General features: G+C 36.1%; 1 protein-coding gene across 1 annotated transcript in view; it reads right to left on the reverse strand.

The window, feature by feature from the left end:
• The window catches only part of THSD7B (thrombospondin type 1 domain containing 7B), a 918,476-nt gene that overhangs the window by 180,516 nt on the left and 715,311 nt on the right, over positions 1–22,649 (reverse strand). The window lies entirely within an intron of this gene.

A 22,649-nucleotide genomic window follows, 5' to 3' on the forward strand; every position in this document is an offset into this window, starting at 1 on the left:
AAGATGGGGAAAAAAAATCAGAAAAAAATCACTACTTCTTTTGTGTGTGTGTGTGTATGTGGGAGGGATGTGCATGACTGTATGTGTGTGAATACATTTCCTTCAAGAATCAATTGAAAAGCCTCCTCTTTGTTTTGTTAAGAGGCCCTGGCTTTATTACACTGTGTTATTATATACATAAGAAGTACTCAAATTGAAAATGTCTCATCCACTAGAGAAAACATATCTGCATAATAATCTGTAACAAAGTATCTCTAACTTTAAACACAGGGACGTACATAGTAACTCCACCCTGTTAATCCCAGTACTATTCACAATAGCCAAGATGTGGAAACAACCTAAATGTTCATTGACAGATAAATGGATAAACAAAATGTGATATATACACACACAATGGAATATGATTCAGCCTTAAAAAGAGAATGAAATCCTGCCATATGCAACGATGTGGATAGACCTTGAGGACATTATGCTAAATGAAATAATCTGGTCACAGCAGAACAAACACTGTGCAATCCCACTTATATGAAGTATCTGAAATAGTGAAATTCACAGAAGCAAAGAGTAGAATGGTCATTTCCAGGGACTGGAGGGAGAAAGAAATGGGGAGTTGCTATTCAATAGGCATAAAGTTTCAGTAATACAAGATATGTTCTACATATCTGTTGTACAGCATTGTGCCTTAGTTAATATTATATTGCATGCTTAAAAGTTTGTTAGAATGGTAAATCTCATGTTAAGTGTTCTTATCAAAGTTTAAAAAAAAAGGAGTCAACTGAATAATTCTGTTAAATGTCATGAGTCTACGGATCTCAAAATCAGATTTAAAATACACCATTCAGGTAATTACTTGTTATGAGTACGAGCAGAAACAAAAAGAAAAAAATAAAGGTTCAACTATATGCCATTTTTGCATATAAAGGGTTTATTTGTATAATCCAGAATATATATGTTTATTTTTTTTACAAGAATTATTTGTAATTAAAACAATAATAAATATATGCATTATTTGTTCTTTTAAACAACTTATGGGCTATTTAGACTATGTCAATTATCCTCTGAGAATCCCCAAACCCCAGAAGAATATATGTTGATATAGAATATGAACATATTTCATATTATGAATATATTATAGAAGATTATCACTTTCTCAACAACAGTGCTTCTGTCAGGGTATTCTGAGGGACAAAAAAAAGCACCACCCTATTCAAATTTTTAATTATCTTAACTTTCTAACATCATTAGGAATGGATTTTTAGAAATATGACCTTCTATATTTAAATTATGAATTTTCTTCAGTATAAAACAATTATAATTTACACTGAATTATAGGCCATGTAGCAAACAGAAAGTTTAGAGAAGTCACCAACCATCCTGTCAATGACCCACAGTAGCTTGCACTTAGTTGGTACTTAGTGGGGATCTTTGAATGTTAGTGGGCAACTGCTAATGGCCAGGAAAAACACGTTTAGCTGAATTCACCTTACCACTGTTTACAACGTCATCACCCATACTAGCTTGGTAGTCACTCTGATCTTATGTTCCGTTCAATCTACTTGCAATTCTCCTTGGTGAAACTTCAGTTACGATTGATTTCTCTGATGGATTTTTCTAATGAATATCTACTGTTCATGAGTGTGATACCATACAGGAAAAAAATAAATAAAAGTTATTCCATGGACTTCACAGTCATGTGATGTACGTCAAAATGGTGTGCATGTTGCAATAGGGGAAGGAGAAAGCAGAAGATGGAAACTTTTTCCTTTAAATTATAAGTGGTTCGAGATACAGTCAGTGATTTCAGACTGGCAAAATATAGAAAATTCCAAATGCAGGATGTATGGAGGATGTGTGGATGCACATACCAGGGAAAATGCTGACTTATAATTTGGAATTTCTTCCCTGCCACCCTCCCCCCAGTTTCACTGAGGTATAGTTGATATACATGAAAAGCTGCTCATGTTTGATGCATAGTCTGATGAATTTGACAAATATGCATGTTATGAGCCTGACATACACATATTAACATCACAACAATCAAGGTAATAAACATATTTATCATCCTCCAAAGTTTGCTGCATCCCCTTTTGTTGTTAAGAACCCTTAAGATGAGCTCTGTTCTCTTAACAACATTTTAAGTATACTTTACTATTAACTATAGGTACTGGGTCATCATTTCTTAGTTTTAACCCTTCAAATCCTGATTAATCTGGATCACACCATCTACAGAATGACTCAACAGAGTCCCTAAGGGTAAGCATTTAAAAGCTAAGGGTAAGGATTTTCAAATGTACATTTGATTTTAATTCAATGAATACAATTCTTAAACACAAAGCAACTTGTGTTCAATAAAACTAAATTGGTAAACACCAAAGACACAAAACCTAATTAACTCTATTTATTGGGGGATTGGGTGGATTCATATTTTCTTGAGGAGATATATAAGACCAAATCTATACCTTTTCTATTTATTAGTATTATAAGCCACCTAGAAAAACATTTAAGTCCCTCCCTTGATCAAATATTAACAAGAACAAAAACTATGTTAACATGGACGGGATTTCAACTTCATCCCTGAAATCAGAGAACTGAGGGCAGCCAGAATGAGTGCTGTTTTGGGAATCCTGGAAACTTCATTCTAGCTTTGGATCTGCCTGTCATGCTAGGAAAATCCTATTACATTATCTGTGCCTCATGCTGCCAGAAAGATGGAACTTTGTGATGGCAAAAAAATTCCTTGTTAGCATTTGGCAATTTCAGATTCAATTTTAGTCCATTCAGTTCTCATGACTCACAGCTCCCCTTCCCCATAAGTTGATAGCACACATCTTAGATTCTTTCTCAGAAGATTTGTGATCTGAATAATATACTATGTTTGTATATATGTACATATGTGAAATGGAGAAAACAATGAGAGAGAAAAATTGGAAAGTAGCAGTCCCACATAGAACCATTTTCTCAATAGTTTTTAGAGATTATCATCTTTATCACAGATATTTACTGTGACAATCATTTCTCTCAATAAGCGAGTTACCATTTGGATCACTAGCACCTCTATTACCAATTTCATCATCAATCAGTGAAAATTCTATATTCTATATTGTAAGGAGTTGATAAGATGATGGGTAAGTCCAATCTTAAAACCATACCCCAAATCTACTTCTATATCCATGTTTTGAAATTCAAAATGCCTTTTCTCATAGAAGATATTTAATACAAAATATGTTATATAATGCATATTACATAATATTTATTGTATATTCTGTATATACATAATATGCATATTATTACATATACATAATACCATATCTAGTTAATTAAGAGCATTTATTTGATAACATGCTTTATAAGAAGTGTGCTACTTCTCATTTTACTGTAAAAGTTAGTATCAGTTGAGATATTATATATTTTTAGTTCCACCTCGGTATGTCTGTATTGAGCACTGTGCTAATGCTTCAGGTCTTAATACCCAACTATTGATTGGAATCTGCACCTATCTACCTTAAGGAACCTCAAACTAAGTATGTCTGGAGCTAATCACATTACTTCCAGCCCTCAAGGTGTTCTCTGTCCATTAATGGTGTTAGCATTTCACCAGCCATCCAAGCTTGAAAGATGATTCTTCCTTAGCCTGCTCTGCCTCAAGTTCCAATCCATCAACATGCCCTGTAAATTCTGTCTCAGAAATGATTCCAGGAACTAAATAAAGCCAGTTGTTCTTGACAACTTTTACCTAACAGTCCTACCACCCCACCCCCACCCCAAAGTGGTGTCTGTGGGCCTGTGTGCTTCCCCTGCCTAGAAGGCCTCTCCTCCCTTTGTTAAATTCTCTTACAGGCTCAGCTCAGTTATTGTTACTTCTATGAAATAATCCCTAATTTCATTAACTAGAATTAATTGTTCTCCCTTCAGTGCTTCTAAAATCCATCTATAAAAAGAAAAAAAAACAAAAACAAAACACAGTAACTAAAATTCAATGAAGCAGGTGCTGTACGTGCCCTCAGGTAAGGGGTAGACATTAGTCACTCCTGGTGTACAGCTCCTGGCACATTCAGCAATCATTAAAGGTTTCAGTTCAGATCAGGGGCTTCTGCTCCCTCAGGCACTGAGTCATTAGAGACATCCAGGAGTCTGAAATACAATTCATCTGTATTTCAGAGCACCTAGGTTGTACTGGTCACAAGGATCTGCCATATCCTTCTTTCCATTCCCCTCATCCTTGTCAGTTCTCTCTGTTCTGGAACAAGGTGAGAAGTTGAAATACAATCAAGGTATAAAGGGTGCTTCTGAGAAGACAAAGTCCTAAATGGAAGCTGACAAGAGGAATAGTTATCCTTAGGAGGCTATTGAGCCTTTCAGCTGGGATAGCTATTTCCAATGGCCAGTCACAATTAAGAATACTCTTATGCATACCTAACCCCAGGGTTACCTGGACTAGCATTCCTCAAACTATGTTCCACAAATCTCCCATGATCACTCAATGGAGGCTTTATGATGAAACACATTTGGGAAATATATCCATCCTCTCACCCAAAGATTTGCAAAGCATGTTAGTATATTAGAAGTTTTATTTTAAAAAATTTAGCTTAATCCTATGTTTGACAATTATTTGAACATGAGAATTTACACAATTGCCTCTATCCTTAGAACACTAATCAATTCATTGATGAATATGTGAGATACAGCTAAAAAGCTGGCCTATACTAAACCTAAAGTAGCCAAAAGTTTCATGTGTAAAAAATGAACCTTACAGCAAAGCACTTATAAAATTCTATCTCCAGTGGCCACACTCCCCAGTTTTAGAGACATTGCTCCTGAGAACCCTTGGTTAATAGGACCTGCTATTTTATTTATGCAATCTCTGATTTTTAATAGCTTCTCTAACTCCAGATAGTCTGAAAAGCAGTTCATTAATAGGGGGCTTCAGGGATGGCCCTACAGTCCCTAGACCAAAACCAGTTTACGGCTTGTTTGCATAAAATTTTTTAGAACCCAGACATGCTCATCTCTATTGTTTATGGCTGACTTTGCCATAAAATAGCAGAGCCAAATAGTCCCATCAGAGATCATGTGGCCTGAAGGCCTGAAATATTTATTACCTGGTCTTGTACAGAAAAAGCTTGTTGATCCTGATTTTTAAGATTATTTTTTACTTAAAATTAGATGACTTCTTTCATTAAGTAATCTTGTAGAATTTGTAATCCATATTAATTAAATCTGGAAAATATCTAGTTAATAAAGTTACCTAGTATAAGAACAAAACCTTACAATTGTCACAGATATAGAATTAAAACATCAAAAACTAGTATTTCAAAAGTCATACATGAGGAAAAGTTTCAGTGATCTGAAAGGTAACAATTTGCAGTTATGCATAGTATATCTGGGAGAAACTTTTTTTTTCAAAATTCTTACTTGATTTTCAAAGCTTTACAAAGTTCTTTTTAAATATCTAGATACTTCCCATGGTCTTTCACATGGTTAAAATTTTAATCTTGCTAATTTATTAATGCACTTAAATTTAGCCTCTTCTGAGCACTAATGAAAATCTCCATTTGAATTATAATTAATTGGAAAGTTCTTGAAACATGCAATTTAGCTTAATCAGAAGTGAAAATTCTCATCTTTTCTCAATGAAGATAGAACTTCAGAGTAACTGCTCAGTATGTAGAACACTCTACATGAAAATTTAATAAAATAATATACTTACAGCTTGTTTTTCCCTGAATTGAAGAAGTTGATGAGACTTACATGGGTACTATGATAAATGTCTTGTGTTGATATTTTTAATTAGCTTAATGTGGTGTAAATAAAAATAAGTTTCAAAAAAATCTAGAAGATAATGTAGGTATAGACTTTTTTAAAATAATGAGATGATAGCAATGATTTTAAATTGCTGATGAAAGGTTATCTTGTGCTTATTCTTTGCAGAATCACTAATGGTAGTCTAATATTATATTCTTACCTCAATTTTTAAAGAATATTCCAAAAGGACCATAAAAGTGATGTGTAAAGGCCTTAACAGCGAATGTACATCTAAATACACATAAACAAAACCTCCAATACAACTGTTAGAAATATGCATAGAGAGTAAATTACATCACTCAAACACAGTGAGGGCGCTTATATTTCTGAAAATAGTTTTTTTTCTTTCATAGAGTCTCTGAAAAAGATGCCCAGTCCTAGAGATTCCTACCTGAACATAATTACAAATAACTAAGAAAAAAAGTGAGTAGAAATGGGATATAATCCCTTAGAATGATTCATTAATATTAGCAATAGAAGCTATCATTTATTGAGGGTTAGTATATACATAGAATGTGGTACATGACTTTTGTGTATTATTCTTTCACATGGTAATTTAATAGTGTAGATACTATTATCACCATTTGTGATCAGGATACTGGGATTCTGAGAGTTTAATTTTGCTGAAAATCAAACAATAAATAAACATGACAAAAATTTTGTCATGTTTACTGGAGTCCAATGCCTAGATTCTTGTAAGTGTGCCTTAAGGCACTAAAGGAAAGGCTCACTAATTATAACTGATGAAAAGTGGACAAGAAAGTACAATTAGCTATTTTAAAATCTTGCCTGTCACCTAAGATGTCCCTAGATTATGACCCAGAGTGTTGAACTAACACAAAGCTTAAAGGGCTAAAGAAATACTTCATGTGAAATATCTAGCATTCCTCTATATCCTAGTCAAGTTCAGTTGACTGGGTGGTCTCTATCTTGGTAGGCTTGGAAGACAAAGTGCACCTGGTAATGCTAAAAAAATACAGAGACAGACAGACCCAAGGGAGCAGACTTTGACAAGTAGAACCTAAAACCATTCCATTTCTTTCCTCCAGGCCTGCTGACTTACATGAAACCTGGATAAGAAGAAAAGAATCCATGGGGAAAGAGCAATCAATGGCACACTAAGTTAGTTTTTGAAAAAGCTTAAATGTACCAAGAAACAAAAACTGAGGAGGAACTTCTACCATATTTTGAATTTTGATGATTCTCTTGAGAAAAGGCACATAAAGGATCAAGCAGCAAGCTCAGCTGGCTCCTTTGATCATGGAATGGCACTTACTTAAGAGAACATTTGGAAACTATGAATCTATAAACTTGGACAGTAAGCAGATAATGTCTCAAAAAATGAAGTTAGTCTATCACGTCAAAAAAAAAAAAACACCTAATAGTATTTTTCTGCAATGACAAAATTCAAGCTGTCAGGCAAAAATTAAAATTTTGGAAAATTTCAATCTGCCACCATAAGATTAGGGACTTCCCAATACTTCTGATAAGATCAGTGGTGATATTAATGAATATGAATTTTTATACTATGCAGTGAAATATGTTAACATTTCAGCATAATTCAATTGACAAATATGTTCCAAATGACCAAAGCATGAATCTACAAAATAATGGATGGGTTAAAGATTTATTCAAAGTGCCAGATAGGCTGATGGATTATAATGCAACAGAGTATGAAAAGTAGATTGTTATAATTTCAGATTCCACACTGCAATTAAACTCTAAAATGCTATCACTTGTCAAGTTCTGGCATATATCAAAGACTATCAAGTCCTAAAATGGTCTACTAAAATACTCCTTGTTTTTCTACCTACATAATATATCTATGGATTTTCTTCATATATTTGACTAAAAAAAAACTAACACAAAGGATTGAATGCAGAAGCAGATATGAGAATTCAGCTATCTTCTATAATGCCAGATATCAAAGAAATATGAAAAATAATAAAATGATGTCATTTTAAAAAACTATTTTTTGCGTATAAATTTCCATCAAAATATTGTTAGTATGTAAGGTATTTTAATTCAAATTATTTTTAAATAAATTAATAGATCCTTTTTCAATTTCCCACTTAACCTTAAATTTTGAATACAGTAAATATTGATAGATAAACCGATATAAGCAAAAGCCCTTTAAGATCTTAAGTTTTAAGAGTGGAAAGGATCCTAAAACCAGAATATGAGTATCACTGTTTTAAGGGAACTTTCCCAAAAAGCTTTTAGGTAAAACTAATTTCTTTCCCATTTCAACTGAAATAATTCAGTAAGTGTTCCACAAATCTCATTCTCTGGCATTAAGATAAGCAATTACTATTCATGAACAGCAACTATGTACCATAAACAAAGCACTATGATATGGTTGGGAGGAAGATGACTAAATTAAGCACTTCAGATTCAAACACCTGCAGATTCTATGCATGTGACATAAATGAGTAAAATAATCTCCATCTAAGAACTAAGACCTTCCCTTTTTCTTGCAACTCTTCCATTGCTTTTCTATCATTAATGGTATCCCTTTTGATAGACTTAAATTCCAAGAATATGCTTTCACCTTAAAGCTACCGGATAAAAGCAATAGCACAAGTCTCACTGTAAGTGGCCACGAGCAGTGCTTGTCTTTGGCTCCATCACCCCCACCCTCAACCACAGAGAAATCCTCTCAGGCCCTCTTCCACTGGCACCTCTTCAGTATGGGCCAAGAACCTACAGAGTCAAAGGGATATGCCCACCAGCAGGCTGCTCTCTGCCTCCTCTTGAGTCTGTTAAACCACATTCCACAAAACCTGGACCCCCAAATCCACTGCCAAATGGGTTTGAGCTGCTCTTCTGACTTGTGTGAGTCTCTCCTCTAGATTAGTCTTCCTGAGGGCTGGAACTGCCCTCCCCTGACAAACATAAGTATGCTTAGGCCTTATGGGTGTTTGTCTGCAGTGGACAGAGTTCATTCAAGCAGAACAGGGTGTCCGACACAATATAGGAGGGGGAAGAGCAACTGCTGAAGACTGCCTCCCCCAGTAGCACCCATTCCACCCCTCAGCTTTGAAAAACCCAAATTCGAACTTAGCCTCTTGGTTGTCATGTAGGTATATTTGTTCACACAGGAGAATAAAACATGCTGAAACATAAGAAATGTGGGTATCTATTTGTATTCTCTTGCCAGCTCACAAATATAAAGAATGAGCCTGGCTACTGATGCTCAGCCTAGGTATAGAGAAGGACAGTGGGGAGAGGGAAGGAAGATGGCCATTGTATTGATATCGCCTGTTCAAAGAGGACTGACATTCTCAGGTCCACCTGAAATTTGCCAGATAGTCTGATTTTTAAAGGGATATGATTTTGATGCAAAAACTCTTATTTTAAAAATCTTGACAACTAATCAAAAAAATTAACACTTGATAGCAAACACTGAACAGTTAAAAAAATGCACTTGGAGATCTAGAATTTTCTATTAGTCCACCAAGATTGTAATATCAAGATTTGATAAAAGTTGGTAATATGGTGGGGTTTTCAAAGACCTCTCCCTGAAACTTCACCAGCATCATAATTAATAACAATGTTAATGATACTAGCTGTTACTGATTGAATGCCTATCAAAGGCCAGCCATTTTATTAGGACAATTGAACATTTTATCTCAATAGCATTCATACTTCCTAAAGTTTTTCATTTATGGGAAAGCTTTGGAGCTCAAACACCAATTTTCACTTAGCCAGTCCCCATTATAATAATTATTATCAAGAAATCTGTTTATGCTTTTATATGGTGACTTGACTGTAGCCAGTATCAAGTATGTGCATATAGATTAGAACAATTTACCTGGTCTGTAGAGAGAGCAAACCTTGGCATAAGTTGTAATTAAGTGAGTTAATCTGCTTCCCATATTGATTCCAGGCCTGTAATTCAGTAACAGGTTCTGGGCAAGTGAAACTTGAACCCTTCTGCACAACAGGAACATTGGACATGAAGCTCTTCTGCTTCTATGCCAATAAAGTGTCATCTCTTGATTACAACTTCTTTTATAGCTTTTCCATAACTCCTTCAAATGGTATTCTAGATAGGCTGTAAAGCAGTTAATCAGAATACATTAAAATTTGTACTTAGAACTAAAATGTAAATTAATTGTGTGTTTTCTCCCAAATCTAACCATTTTAAACATCTGGTATATATATTTTAGTGCTTCATTCTCTCTAATGGTGATAATTTTAGCAAGTTGTTACAACTGCTTTTCACTTCATCACAGCGAGTGCAAGAGATGCGTTAATGTGTCAGCACCGAAGCATCACTTGCAAACTCATTAGAGAAACAACAAGTCCTCTTCAGTCCATCATAAAGTAAAACAGAGCAGAATGTTATCATCTGCCCACCACCAACCGAACGATGAAACCACTGGCCTCGCTGTGAAGAAAGTTTAAAGTTTTCAAGAATCAAGGGCATTACGTACAGGAAATTAATCTTTCCACTGCCATGTTTTATACTTTTGAACATCAATTTTCACCAGCTGTGATAACTTCTTTTGTAACACCTGCTGGAGGGCAGAAAAGATGCACAGTGATTGTACTTAAACATAGCGATATTTTTTTTTGATGATTAAGGCCTACAGAATTATGGGAAATTCATGACTTGCAAATCATAAATTATGTAAAGATTGAAAATGCTCATAACTTACTTTTAATTAAGTAATAAACCAGAACAGATTTTTCAAATTTTGAATAATGTGCATTTCAAATGACAGGCAATAATTCATGCAAAGAGGATCATATACTGAGTTCAAGATGTTCATATTTCATTTTTACATTTCAAAGCTGCTTCTGTTCAGTTTTTCTCTCTTAGATCTTTGCCATCATACTTGGCATTAAATAACTTGACCAATGTTTCCCTAGAATTATTCAGTATTTTATTTGATTATCTTTCGTGTTTGGTTTCCTGGACACACAGGTCTTAAATTTTAATGCTTATAATTCCAAGGTGCAGGGGGATGGAATGCAAATAATTCTATATTCAGGTCACCAAATTCCATTTTTATCAATTCTTTCCCCTGGGTTTAAATGAACTTGGCACTTGTTTCAGCTTCATATAGACATGACTCCAGTCACTATTTGTTGAAAAATCACCATTTAAAAAAAAAGTAGACAAGTGTAGAGTTAGCAAATTGGTCTTCAACAAAAAGCCAAACTCCTTCTCACCAAAAATAGAAGAATGAACCACACTAACATAGCAAAATTACTGAGTCAAACTTTCCCTCTCTTGATCTCGCCCAGGGCTTGATTCCTCTAGTTTCTAGCTCTGAGTGATAATTTAAAATACCAAAAAGAAGCCGTAAGTGCAGTAAATGTAAGGCCAGTCTGAACATAAAATATCTAAATGCATATGGTTACTATCTTAGTTTGTTTAGGGCTGTTACAACAAAAATCATAGGTCAGGTGGCTTCTAAGCAGCAAAAATTTGTTTCTCACAGTTCTGGAGGCTGGTAGTGGCAGACTCAATGTCTGCTAGGAGCCTGCTTCTGGGTTCACAGCCATCTTATCCCTGTGTCCTCAGTTGGCAGAAGGGTCTAAGGAGCTCCCTAGGGTCTCTTTCATAAGGACATTAATCCCATTTACAAGGGCTCCATCGTTATGGCCTAATCACCTCCTTTGGAAGGCCCTGCCTCCAACATCACCACACTGGGAATTAAGTTCCAACATGTGAATGCTGGGGAAACACAGTCCCTAACACACTATTCTCCAGCGACTCACACTTCACTCAAAGCAAAGAATGTACCACTTTCACCACATCAGAAGCTCTACCCAAACACCAGAAAACTCTTCACCTCTAAAACATTTTTCATCTCTTTTTTTAATTGCTAGGAGGGCATATGGACTTTCAGTTTCACGGCTATGAGTGCTCAGCCCTTGGAAGAATTGTGGTGGCAACAGAAAACAACATGGCCATCTTCTAGCAGTCACAAGTCTCAGGACAAACCAGGACAGACTCATGCAAAACAGGACATTAGCAAATAACTACATGGGTATGCACAAATTAAACAGCTCTAAGTATCCATGTCTAATTGCTTTGTATCTTCTAAGATTCCACCCTCTATAATTCTGAGTGTAGCATACCTTAGGGACTTTTAAAATGTTTTAAAGCATCTATATATCTAAATATAAATGTATAAATCTCCTGAAATGAACAATTTCTACTGAGATTTCTTTCCCATAAACATGTGCTCTTATTTTACTTTCATATAAAATGATATTCCGCTCTACTTATTCCTGCCATCTGCTATTGTTACTCACATTACCAAATGGTGTTGCAATGTTGAATGGTCTAAAAAAGGTTTACTTGGACTGAAACATTCTAGAGGAATCCAAAGGAAATAGTAGATTTGGTTTTGTTCATTAATGTTGTTATGAGCCCTCACCAATACATACATAATTCCATTATGCCTTTAAGTTACTGGCAAATAACCTGAGAAAGGGTTGCATGGGCTACACAGAGCAGAGAAAACAGGAGAGACACATGATGTATGATTGTATTGTTTACCTGACTGAAGTCTGTCTGTTTATCATATGGAGTGGGCCATTGGATGATTGGCTATGCCAAATAACTTGGAAAATGGAATGATGCCCTTGCCCGAAAAAGAGAGGTGTCATGGAAGATGCTAAGTCAAGGCAATCACTATCCTAACAGGGAAAGCATTAGGTCATTTTTCTTAACACAAAAGAGACTTACAGATATTTGATTAAAAACATTTCTTAAATTTTCCATCCACAAAGGTTCAAAATGTTACTTAAACCTAATTATGCTCTTGTCATATTGAATGTCAAAAGGAGAGTAAAACTAAGGGTACATTACAGACATTTTAGTTCACTCCTCAACCTGCATTCCACCCCAGGTGCTTAGGACAGCCAAGAGCTGCCTGACTGGTACTATCTTCTTTCGCCCAGACCTACTCAATCAAAGTCTGCATTTTAGCAAGATCTGTCATGTGATTCATAAGAACGTTTAAGTTTGAGAAGTACTGTCCTACCACACCAGTATCTCATAAGTTGATTTCAGGTGCATCTGAGATATTGATGTCACGATCTTAAAGAGCCTAGGGTCTCAGACTATTCACTCCAGCTGAGCAGCTTTGAACATGTATCCAAGTTTGCCAGATGAATACTGTGTTATTGATGGACTTCTATATACAGCATGAAGTTTAAAAAATAAAAGGTTAGAAAGTTTGTGTTTGAGTTAATTAAGTTCATCCCATGACCCTTTCTAGAGATTAGTTTAGGAATGGACACAAAATCCAACTTCAGCCAAGGAGGTGTTAGCAGAGTGGGGAGGCTCTGGAAAATTCTGTTGTTACTAAGATTCCCCAAAGGAGCATTCTCTTATTTTTCTGGTCATTGCTCCATCAGGGGGCTATGCCTGAAAATGCTGATGGTAGTCATCTTGCCAACATCCAGATGATGAAATCAACACTGAAGATGAGAAGGCACAGAGACTGAATGAAACTATGTCCTTGAAGATATGTGGGGCCACAAAACCAACCAACCCTGGAGCCTGGATTACCACTGGATTTCTGGTTATATGAAGTAATGCATTTCTTTAATGTTTCAGCCAATTTGGATCAAAGTTTCTGTTAGTTGCAAATTATCCTAATATAGAAGAGGAACTGATAATGTTGCTTATCAACTACAAACTAGTTTTGTTTATCTTTAAAAAAGCTAAAACATTCAGAATCCATGAGCATTTAGAATATTGCCATCTATATTTTCAGCCTATGAACCCACTCACTCAAGTTTCCAGTGGAACTTTCCAATGCACGTTCCCAGGAAAAAATCCTTGAGCAGTGATGATGAAATAAGCTCCATCAATATCTCCTCCTGGCACATTATTCATTCCCAGTAAGTGCTGAATAAATGAGAGTGTGAATGAATAATGGCACAGTGCACAGAATTAAAGTTGTCTTCCAGAACATTTGCAATTACCTGGAATTCCATTTTGTGTTTACCTCTTCTCTTTTTGAAAGCTACTAGGGTTCATTAATAAATTACTTTTGCTAAGAATCCCTGTCCACATCATCTATTTACATAATTCTATCCACAACATTACATTTCTCTCAGTCTCCTCCCAATGTCCCTAATTATACAGCATGAGGATATACATGTGATATTTGTTGAATGCAAAGTAAAATACATTTCATACCATCCAAAACCATGTGTCCCTGGGATAACTTGCATTTTATATTTCCACATATTCAGGGGTATTTGCACTTCCAACAGGTAAGTCCCTTCATGCCTGGAGAAAAAGCAGTTGTTGGAATCCATGTGTTCAATTAAATCATCTCCCAAAAGAGGTCACTTGCTCATGGTAAAGGCCATTTCCCCTTAGTGATACAGAATCACTGTCAGAAGGGAATGTTGCAGGATAAGGTCATGGTGTCCTTTATTTTCCTAAAAGAATAGTAAATATGTACTACATATGTGTGTCACTGATGTTTCTATTGCCCTCATGTGCATTTAGATGGAAGAGATGTTCAAAGAAGAAAGGAACAGCAGCACCTAAGAGGCAGGTCCCCATCCTGTCAAGGACTTAAGTGTCAAGTCGCTTCCTGGAGCTCCAGTTACCTCACTTACAAATGATCGGGTTACACTAGACAGCAGTTGTCAGCCCTAGCTGTGTATTAGAATCACCTAAGAATTTTTGAAAACAGACAGTTGGATCCCACCAGTAAAAATTCAGATTTAGCTGATTCAGGTTGGGAAGTAGGTAAAGCTTTTCCAGGAAATCTAATGTGCAGCCAGAATTGAGAACTATTAGATACTTTTAGTTTTCTTCCCAATTTGAACTATTATTCTAGCATAAAAAAATCAGACACTCTGACTGAGGTAATACTGCACGGCCAGATGCTGTAAATATTTTACCCCAAGTGCAAACTACTCAAAATACACATTTGGCTGACCTTGGGCTATAGTATACTATTACTGGAAAAAAAGTGGACTTCTAGTTTGGCCATGGATAGCTAAGTACTAGGTATGACCCTCAGTAAAGAAATACCAATTGAGCAACTTCAGTGCCTGTAGGTACTTCAACTCACATTGGGGTAGTACCAGGAGCCACCTGTGTGTGCAGGCCAAATTGCAAATGTCAGTGCCCGTATTTCTATGCCTAAGAGCTTTTTCTAGAACATAGGAAGACTTCTTCTGCTTAGCCCAAAGAGCAAAGATTGGACATCCCCTTTAGCCAGGGACTCTTAGAAGTTTCCCTATGAATATCCCAGCTTCCTGGCCCCTTGAGTCTGAAAAATCTTGGGCATGTGTTTTGCACTGTATCCCAGTCTCCCACAAGCTTAAGTTACGGTGGCCATATTAGTAGCTGGCTTAATATCACACCTCTTATTGGTGTCTTCCCATCCCTGTAGCACTTCATATTCACTCCCTAGTGGTGTTCCTGGCACTAGAGAAATAAAGTTTTTGTTCCTGAATCCTCTATCAGGCACTGTTTCTGGAAGAACCAAACATAAAACAATACTGTTTTCAGCTTCCGAGGTGCTTATCAGGAACCAGGTAGTGTATCTGTTTTGGGGGTGGCATGGAAAGACAACCAAAAATTAAAATAAAAAATAAATGAGGAAATCATATAGTAGGAAAGGAAAGCCAAGGATCAGTATATGAGAGAAGTGGGAGCTGGAGGCGAGGACAGGTGGAATATAGTATTAAATAGTTGGTGAGATAGGACACATTTAGAGGTTGAATTTGAGCAAAGGTTTTAAAACCTGAAAGTACCTTTATGCAAGTATCAAATGTCATTTCAAATAAAATATAAAATTTTGAATGAATGGTAACTTCAATATGATTGTGCTCTGTTGCAGCAAAAACCAGAGAAAGGTACCAGTAATTTCACTCTGTGTATTGCCACTCGGGTTTAGGACACATGGTCACTAGTGGCCCCCAGGCATACAATGCATTGGAATGTCAGCTCAATTCAGACTTCTTTCCCAATATTGCTGATCATCAATTTACCTTCAGTTCTAACGATGACAAGATTGTTGTCTCTTAGGATGGAAGATGGCTTTGGAAAACTCTTCTGCTGTTTGGAAACACTCTTTGGAGGCTGACATTACAATTGATTCCATACTTGCTTTCAATACAGGTGATAAGCACATGGTCCTTATACTGTCATCTAAGAGAAAGCTTTCTCTTCAGGGAAAAAAGCAACAATTCCAGTCTGCTTTGGATGGTCTATATTTAAATGTCTGTGGAAGATGGTTTTAATCCAATCTAGAGGGAATCTGCTGAGTAGGTTCCAGAGACATGGCAATAGAGTAAACCCAAATATGTAAGTTCATTAAAGAATGTTTGGTGACTTGTAAATTGAAAGGCAATTTCTAATAGAAGACACCATTTTAGACATCAGTCAACTGATTTATATGATCAGCCTGAGAATGTGAAATTCTCTGAGAAAGCCTGGATGAGGGCCCTTGGGGAGACAAAAGATAGAAGCAGGCATTGCCCCTCACTCCGCAGCAGCTCCCGCGGCCTGAGGGCCTTGCTGATTTGAGTATGATCTGAGCTCAGAGAAATATGGCTGGGCCAGATCATGAACTATCTTGTAAACTATATTATGTAGTTTGCTCTTTATCCCGAAAATAACAAGAGAGCCATGAAAGGTTTTATGGAGGAAAAGATTTGTGATTTAGAGAGTTCACTGAGGCTGCTGTGTGAAGAAGAGGTTGGAGGCAGGGGAAACATGATGGTTATGGTGGTTGTCTAGAAAACAGGTGAGCAGAGTCTGGCAGAAGGTGGTGCTCAGCCACTTGTTCTCTTTGGGAAGAGGCATACGACTTGGGAGTAGTCAGTACTCACTGATATGCTGGCATACAGAGGTGCTGAGAGAAACATTTAATGCATCCACATAGCTTTCACACCTCTTTTCATGGTGTCAGACAGGTTATATTTCAATTCATTATCTAGAATTATGTACTACCTGTATTTAGGAATATCTGTGAAAATTTACAAGTTAAAATGAAATGCCAATTATCTACTGAAGTTCAATTCATGCATATTCTGTGACCTAGGAATTCTACTCTTAGGTATGTACCCCAGAGAAATGCAAATGTATGAGCACCAAAAGACATATACAAGAATGATCCTTGTTATTTGTAATAGTCCTGAACTGGAAACAAGCCAAATCTCCATCCATCAACAAAAATGGATGCAATATTTTATATACAATAAAACAATGGGATGATAAAAGGACATAACACACAGCAATGCAAATTAACAGAATGTTACTGCGCATCACAACACAGATAAATCTCACAAACATGCTGGGGAGGAAAAGGCAGACACCAAAGTGCAGATAGTGCAGAAGCCATTTATGTAAAGTTAAAAAAAATAATACTATAGTGCTAGAGAGCAAAATATACCTCTGCAAAATATGACTTTGTGGCAAACTGGTTATTTTAAGTGGGCTGTTTTTAAGAAACTGCAAACACAGGAGAAGCCTGAAAACCAAGTGGAAATTACTTTTTTGTAAGAGATATCGAGATTTATAAGGGAAATCTCCATTTGTAAGGGCAAAGGAGATATTGAGGTACCTCGCAGTACCAGAAGAGGTGGATGATCAAATCTCTAGAAACTCTTACTAGTGGAGAAGGTATGGACATATAATATCTGCTTAACAGCCTTGCTCTTATTTACTGTGCTTTTCCTGGTTAGCTCCCAAAACTAACTCCCCACCTCCAAAATTTTGTTTTTACCTAGAGATGTATTTAAGGTGATGCCTTTGGCCATATCTGGAGTTACTTAGTATTCCTGTATCTCTCCCATGTATATTAAGGGTATATGTGTTATTAAACTTTAGTTTGATTTTCTTCTATCGATCTGTCTCCTGTCAATTTGATCCTTAGACCATCCAGAAGAACCTTGAAGGGTAGAGGGAAAATTTTCCTCCCCAACAATAATGTTAGAAGTCTGAATAGTAGTTCTGTTTAGTGAGAGGAAGGCGTTACGTGAAGAGGATGGAGCACAAAGGGGCCATCAGAGATGTTGATCACATATTACTTCTTGACATCAGTGGTATTTGAATGGGAAGGTTCACTTTGTAAAAATTCATAGAGCTCTCTATCCATAATATTTTGTGTATCTTTCTGCTATACTTGTTAATAAAAATGTTTATAGAAAGAGCCAACAAATCACAAATTCACAGGAAATTAGTCATAAATACGTAAGAAGTTATCATTCTTTTCACCACTAGGAAAAAATGCAATGCTGAATAAGATGTTTAGAAATCAGACTTTCCACACAGGATGCAGTGACAGTAATGTTTAATCTGCATCTAAACTATCACAATTAAAATATTTGACTTCAAATATTCTAGTGGCTAAATATAAAAAGAGAATCCATCTGCATAAATCAGTTCTAAAAAGCAATATGGAATACATGAAAGCAAACTGAGTTGGAAACAGAAGATATGTGTTGAGACCAAGGAAAACTAATCCTAACATTTAGAAGAACTGGTAATATGTCAAATGATGAATTAGAAAGGTTATTTTTTATTTTATATTATTTAGTACTCACATAACATTATGAGCTAGTTGTTATCAATATATTCAAATTTGATTATGAAACTGAGACTCAGAAATGTTAAATAATCTCCTCATGTTCCCACAGCTAGTAGATGGCAGGGCAGCATTTGACCTCAGACCTGATTGACTCTTAACTCCTTATATGTAACAGTACATGAAGTTGAGCAAGTAGTTACACCCCTGTGAGCTTTGGTTTCCCCTACTGTAAAATGGGAGGGTCCTCCAGATTTGCTTTGAAAAGCAAACAACAGCTGTGTTCATTGTTTAGATTAGAAAGGGCAGGCTAACTCAACTGCAGAGAAAGTCTTTTCTAGAGCTAAACTCAGCAGAAATTGTAGCCTCAGAGGCAAAAATCTTCATTCTGGCAGTGTTTGCCAGTTTGCCTGAATAGAAGAAACAGCAAAACCAAACGTTTGCTAACAAATAGACATTCCCGGATCCACACTACCAGAGCTGACCACAGTCATCAGAGCAGCAGCCTGGGAAACTATTCATACCGTCCTTACCCACCCATCCCCCCACAGGAACAGAATCCTATGGCTTTGGTGATTCTATTCTTGTGATCAGTAGAGGGTATGAAACAATGAACTCTGAATTTCAAAAGATTTGGATAAGCTTTTCAGAGAGACTACTTTTACCTTGACTCTTAAGTCATGCAGAAAAAATAAATCATGATTCAACAAATGCTTTTTGGCAGAGACCTATCATAGGATCTGGTCAGGATCAAGGTAACTTGCTTTCTGGTAATTTAAAATTGGGATAAAGCTTGAAAAATCTGAAGGGTACAAACTTGCAACTAGTAGATAAGTAAGTCCTGGAGGTATAATGCACAGGATAATGATTACAGTCAACAATACCATATCATAAACTTCAAAGGGGCTAAGACTAGATCTTAATTACTCTTGCCAACAAAAGGAAATGATGATTATGTGACGTGAGAGATGTTAGCTAATACTAAGATAGTAATCATATTACAAGATATAAATAATCAAATCAACATATTGTACATCTGAAACTTACATAGTATTAACATCAATCATGTCTTAAAATAAAAAAGAACTGGAGAATTAGCATGCCATTTAGAACTGACTTTAAATAGGTCTTAAGCAAGTTAATTTTTTAAAGAAGGTGTTGCACTCCCATCAATTCATGTTTAATTTTTTAACATATGTGTTTAGTATAACCAAATCTTGTGTTTAAAGTCGGATCCATATTTTTGCAATGCCTGCAAGGAGGAGGGAAATTTCCATTCTGTATTTAAAGCTTAAATGACAGAATAATTCAGGAAAGATATGAAAATAGATTCTGCCAATAATATTTTTTTCTATAAAAGTACTTGAGAACTTCCACTTGAAATACTGGTTAGGAAGACAGTTCTGCAAAATTGCAAACATACATGTGATTTCCTGCTGAAGCTCATGTTATCTGATAAATTTCAGGACTTCAGGAGTTAAAGGGCTAGAGATAATCAAAGGTGTGGGAGTACACTGAAAAAGGTCCAAAGAAAAAATCTGACAAAATTTGCCTCCTTCACAATGTTGTATCTGTCTCCAGCCAATCATGAAAACCCTGCCTGGGGACAGCATTCAAGATATTTGCCAAGCCAGCCCCATAGAGAAAATTCTAGACATACATAGAAACATCTTGAATAACAACTAAAAGTGAGTTTGAAAGCACAGAGTAGCAATACTCAGTATGGAAAAATACAGTAAAATGCAAGTCAGAGTAGACAACAGGTATAGGAAAATTGCTTCTCGTGTGTGATTCTGGCAGAATTGCTTCTCTTGAGAGCTTCTGGCAGCTCTCAAGAAAAACGATCAGCGTTTCAAAAGGTCTTAACAATCCTGGAGCGTATTACTTTGGAATGATCAAGAATAGGGTATGTGTGGATGCAAATGTTGGGGGAGAGAACTCCCTTGAGAAGGAAAAGACAGTTTTTCTTAGAGATGGTAGCAGGGTAAAGACAACAAAGAAAAATTGCCTCTCCTCTGAGCTCTACTCAGCTCAGTTAGTGCAATGTTACCACTTGAGAGCACAGACTTTGGGTTGGCAGACAGGCATAAAGGATACAAATGGAACAAGGCTAGTATTTAGGAGCCGTTTCTTTCTGCCTCTGAGATGGGGCACAGTGTCCCTGGGCTTTGGGATAACTACAATGTTGGAGAGAAGTGAAATGTATTGGGAGCATCTGACCTATTAAATCCTCCCAAATAACCCTGAGGAATAAATCATTCCACATCCCTTAATTCTATGACATGATACTTAATACAGTTCTTTTCAAAGGTACAACCACCCCTCCCTACTGCCTTCACCACACAAGAACAGCTGAATGCACTTAATCATGGAAAGGTTGACTGCCTTCCATGTTCATGTTCAAGACGATGACTTCTTGCTCCATTACAGTCTGGGGCTCCTGCCAAAGTAGTAAGCGTAAAGTGAGCAGGACTCTGCCAGGAATGATTTGGACAAGGTTAAGAGGAGTGGGAGTTGGGCTGGTCAAAAAGAAGAGGCCAAAATTGGTTAAATCAAATTAAATCTTAAGTGTAGCCATGTTTTTCTGGGGAAACACCCATTCAGAGAGAATGACAGTTATCCTATTTCCATAATCTAACATGCTGCTAATTATAGGGAAGCAGTACTAAAATGAGCATAAAGTATTTCTTCACAGAAGTCTATTCTCACCTTCTTAGAAGTCTATTCTTCCTTCTTCTAAGAAAGAAATGCTCATGCTAAAATATTTCCGCATATATTTGAAAAAGAAAGTATTCTTTAAAACATTATTACCCTGCTATGAAAAATAAAATGTATTTTGCCCATCATTTCTAAATTGAGACCACTACTCTTTGGAGGTAGATATACTTTAAAAATAGTAATTATATCTAGAGAACACACATATTTAATTTATATCCTTGCATTCAGTTGCAGACATAATCAAACCTCTTTTAAAAATGTATTTAAGTGGATAGCATGCATTTTGAAAAATACAGGTAATGAATCTCAAGGTAAGATTTTTATTCAAACACACTCTGAACGCACAGATTTGCAACATATAAACAAAATATAATTTCCTGGAACTCCCTTGCCTTCAACTGTGTGAAGAACTCATAAAAGGAAATGTTAAGTCCGATAGAGCTTTCATGTCCCCATATTTAATCTTCTATTAAGCAGAATTTTGAAAGAAAAAAATAGAGCAAAAATATACAAGTGCACTTATATCCACTCAACACATTATAGACTGTAAAAAAATTAAAATATATTACATATTTCATTATGCACAGCAAAGTCAAGGCCATCAGCCAACTGACCTGATAATTCGATAAACTATTTAGAAGTTTTCCAACTAGGTAAGAGCTCGGGGTAAGTGGCATGCTTGTGCTATTTAGCATCACAGATATATTTAGCAGAAAGCTACTCAAGTACTGCTGTCACTTTGGCACTTCCAGAGAAAGAGCTATCATGTTGAAAGGTTTTGGTTTAAAAGGGAGGCTTTTTATGAGAGATTATAAATATTGATTTCACTAACAGATTCAGTTTACGGGCTTGTGTACCTAATACCAACCTTTTCACTTCTATCGCTAAGCTAGGTTTCAATGGAGGTCCAAACACCCAGGATTTATTAGGCAAATCTTGAAAGACTCTGGGCAATAATAATTTGAAGGTTCTTATTTCTTTCTTCTAGGAGAGCTTATGTTTTAGAGAATTCAAATGATAAATCACAGCATACGACACCAGAGTTCTAATATATTTTTTTCTTTCTGTGGAACTAGCCACCCACTCACCCAGAGAGAAGTCTTCTTTTCAAAGAAAGCCTTCAATGCATATAATTTAACAATCCACAAGATAATGTCCTAGGGGTTGGAATGAGTTACAAAAGTAGAAAGACAATTTCACCTTCAAAAAGACCTCATGTTCCACAGAGAAACAAAGGAGAATGAATAAACATATGCAGGTACCAACATTTACAAAGGCATTTGCATAATATATACACACACATAAGAAAGTTCAGTGTTTTTTTTTATGAACAGTCTGTTAGGGTCAATCTGACATATACTGAATTTTCCTCATGTATAGGTACTAAAGGTATGTGCTTTTCTTACTGCTGTAATATTTTTTTAAGTTCTTATGGGTGAATGGATGATAGCATATTGATCTGGTTTTAGAAATAGGAAAATAAATCTAAACCTAAAAACCAATTGGAAAGGAGACAACCTAGGACCAGTAGTAAAATTTAACTTTCTGAAAGAGCACTCAGTGGGTGACTTCTAACTAGATCGTATTTCCAGTTTAGAG

The sequence above is a fragment of the Manis pentadactyla genome, chromosome 8 (genome assembly GCF_030020395.1).
Source record: "Manis pentadactyla isolate mManPen7 chromosome 8, mManPen7.hap1, whole genome shotgun sequence".
Lineage (NCBI taxonomy): Eukaryota > Metazoa > Chordata > Mammalia > Pholidota > Manidae > Manis > Manis pentadactyla.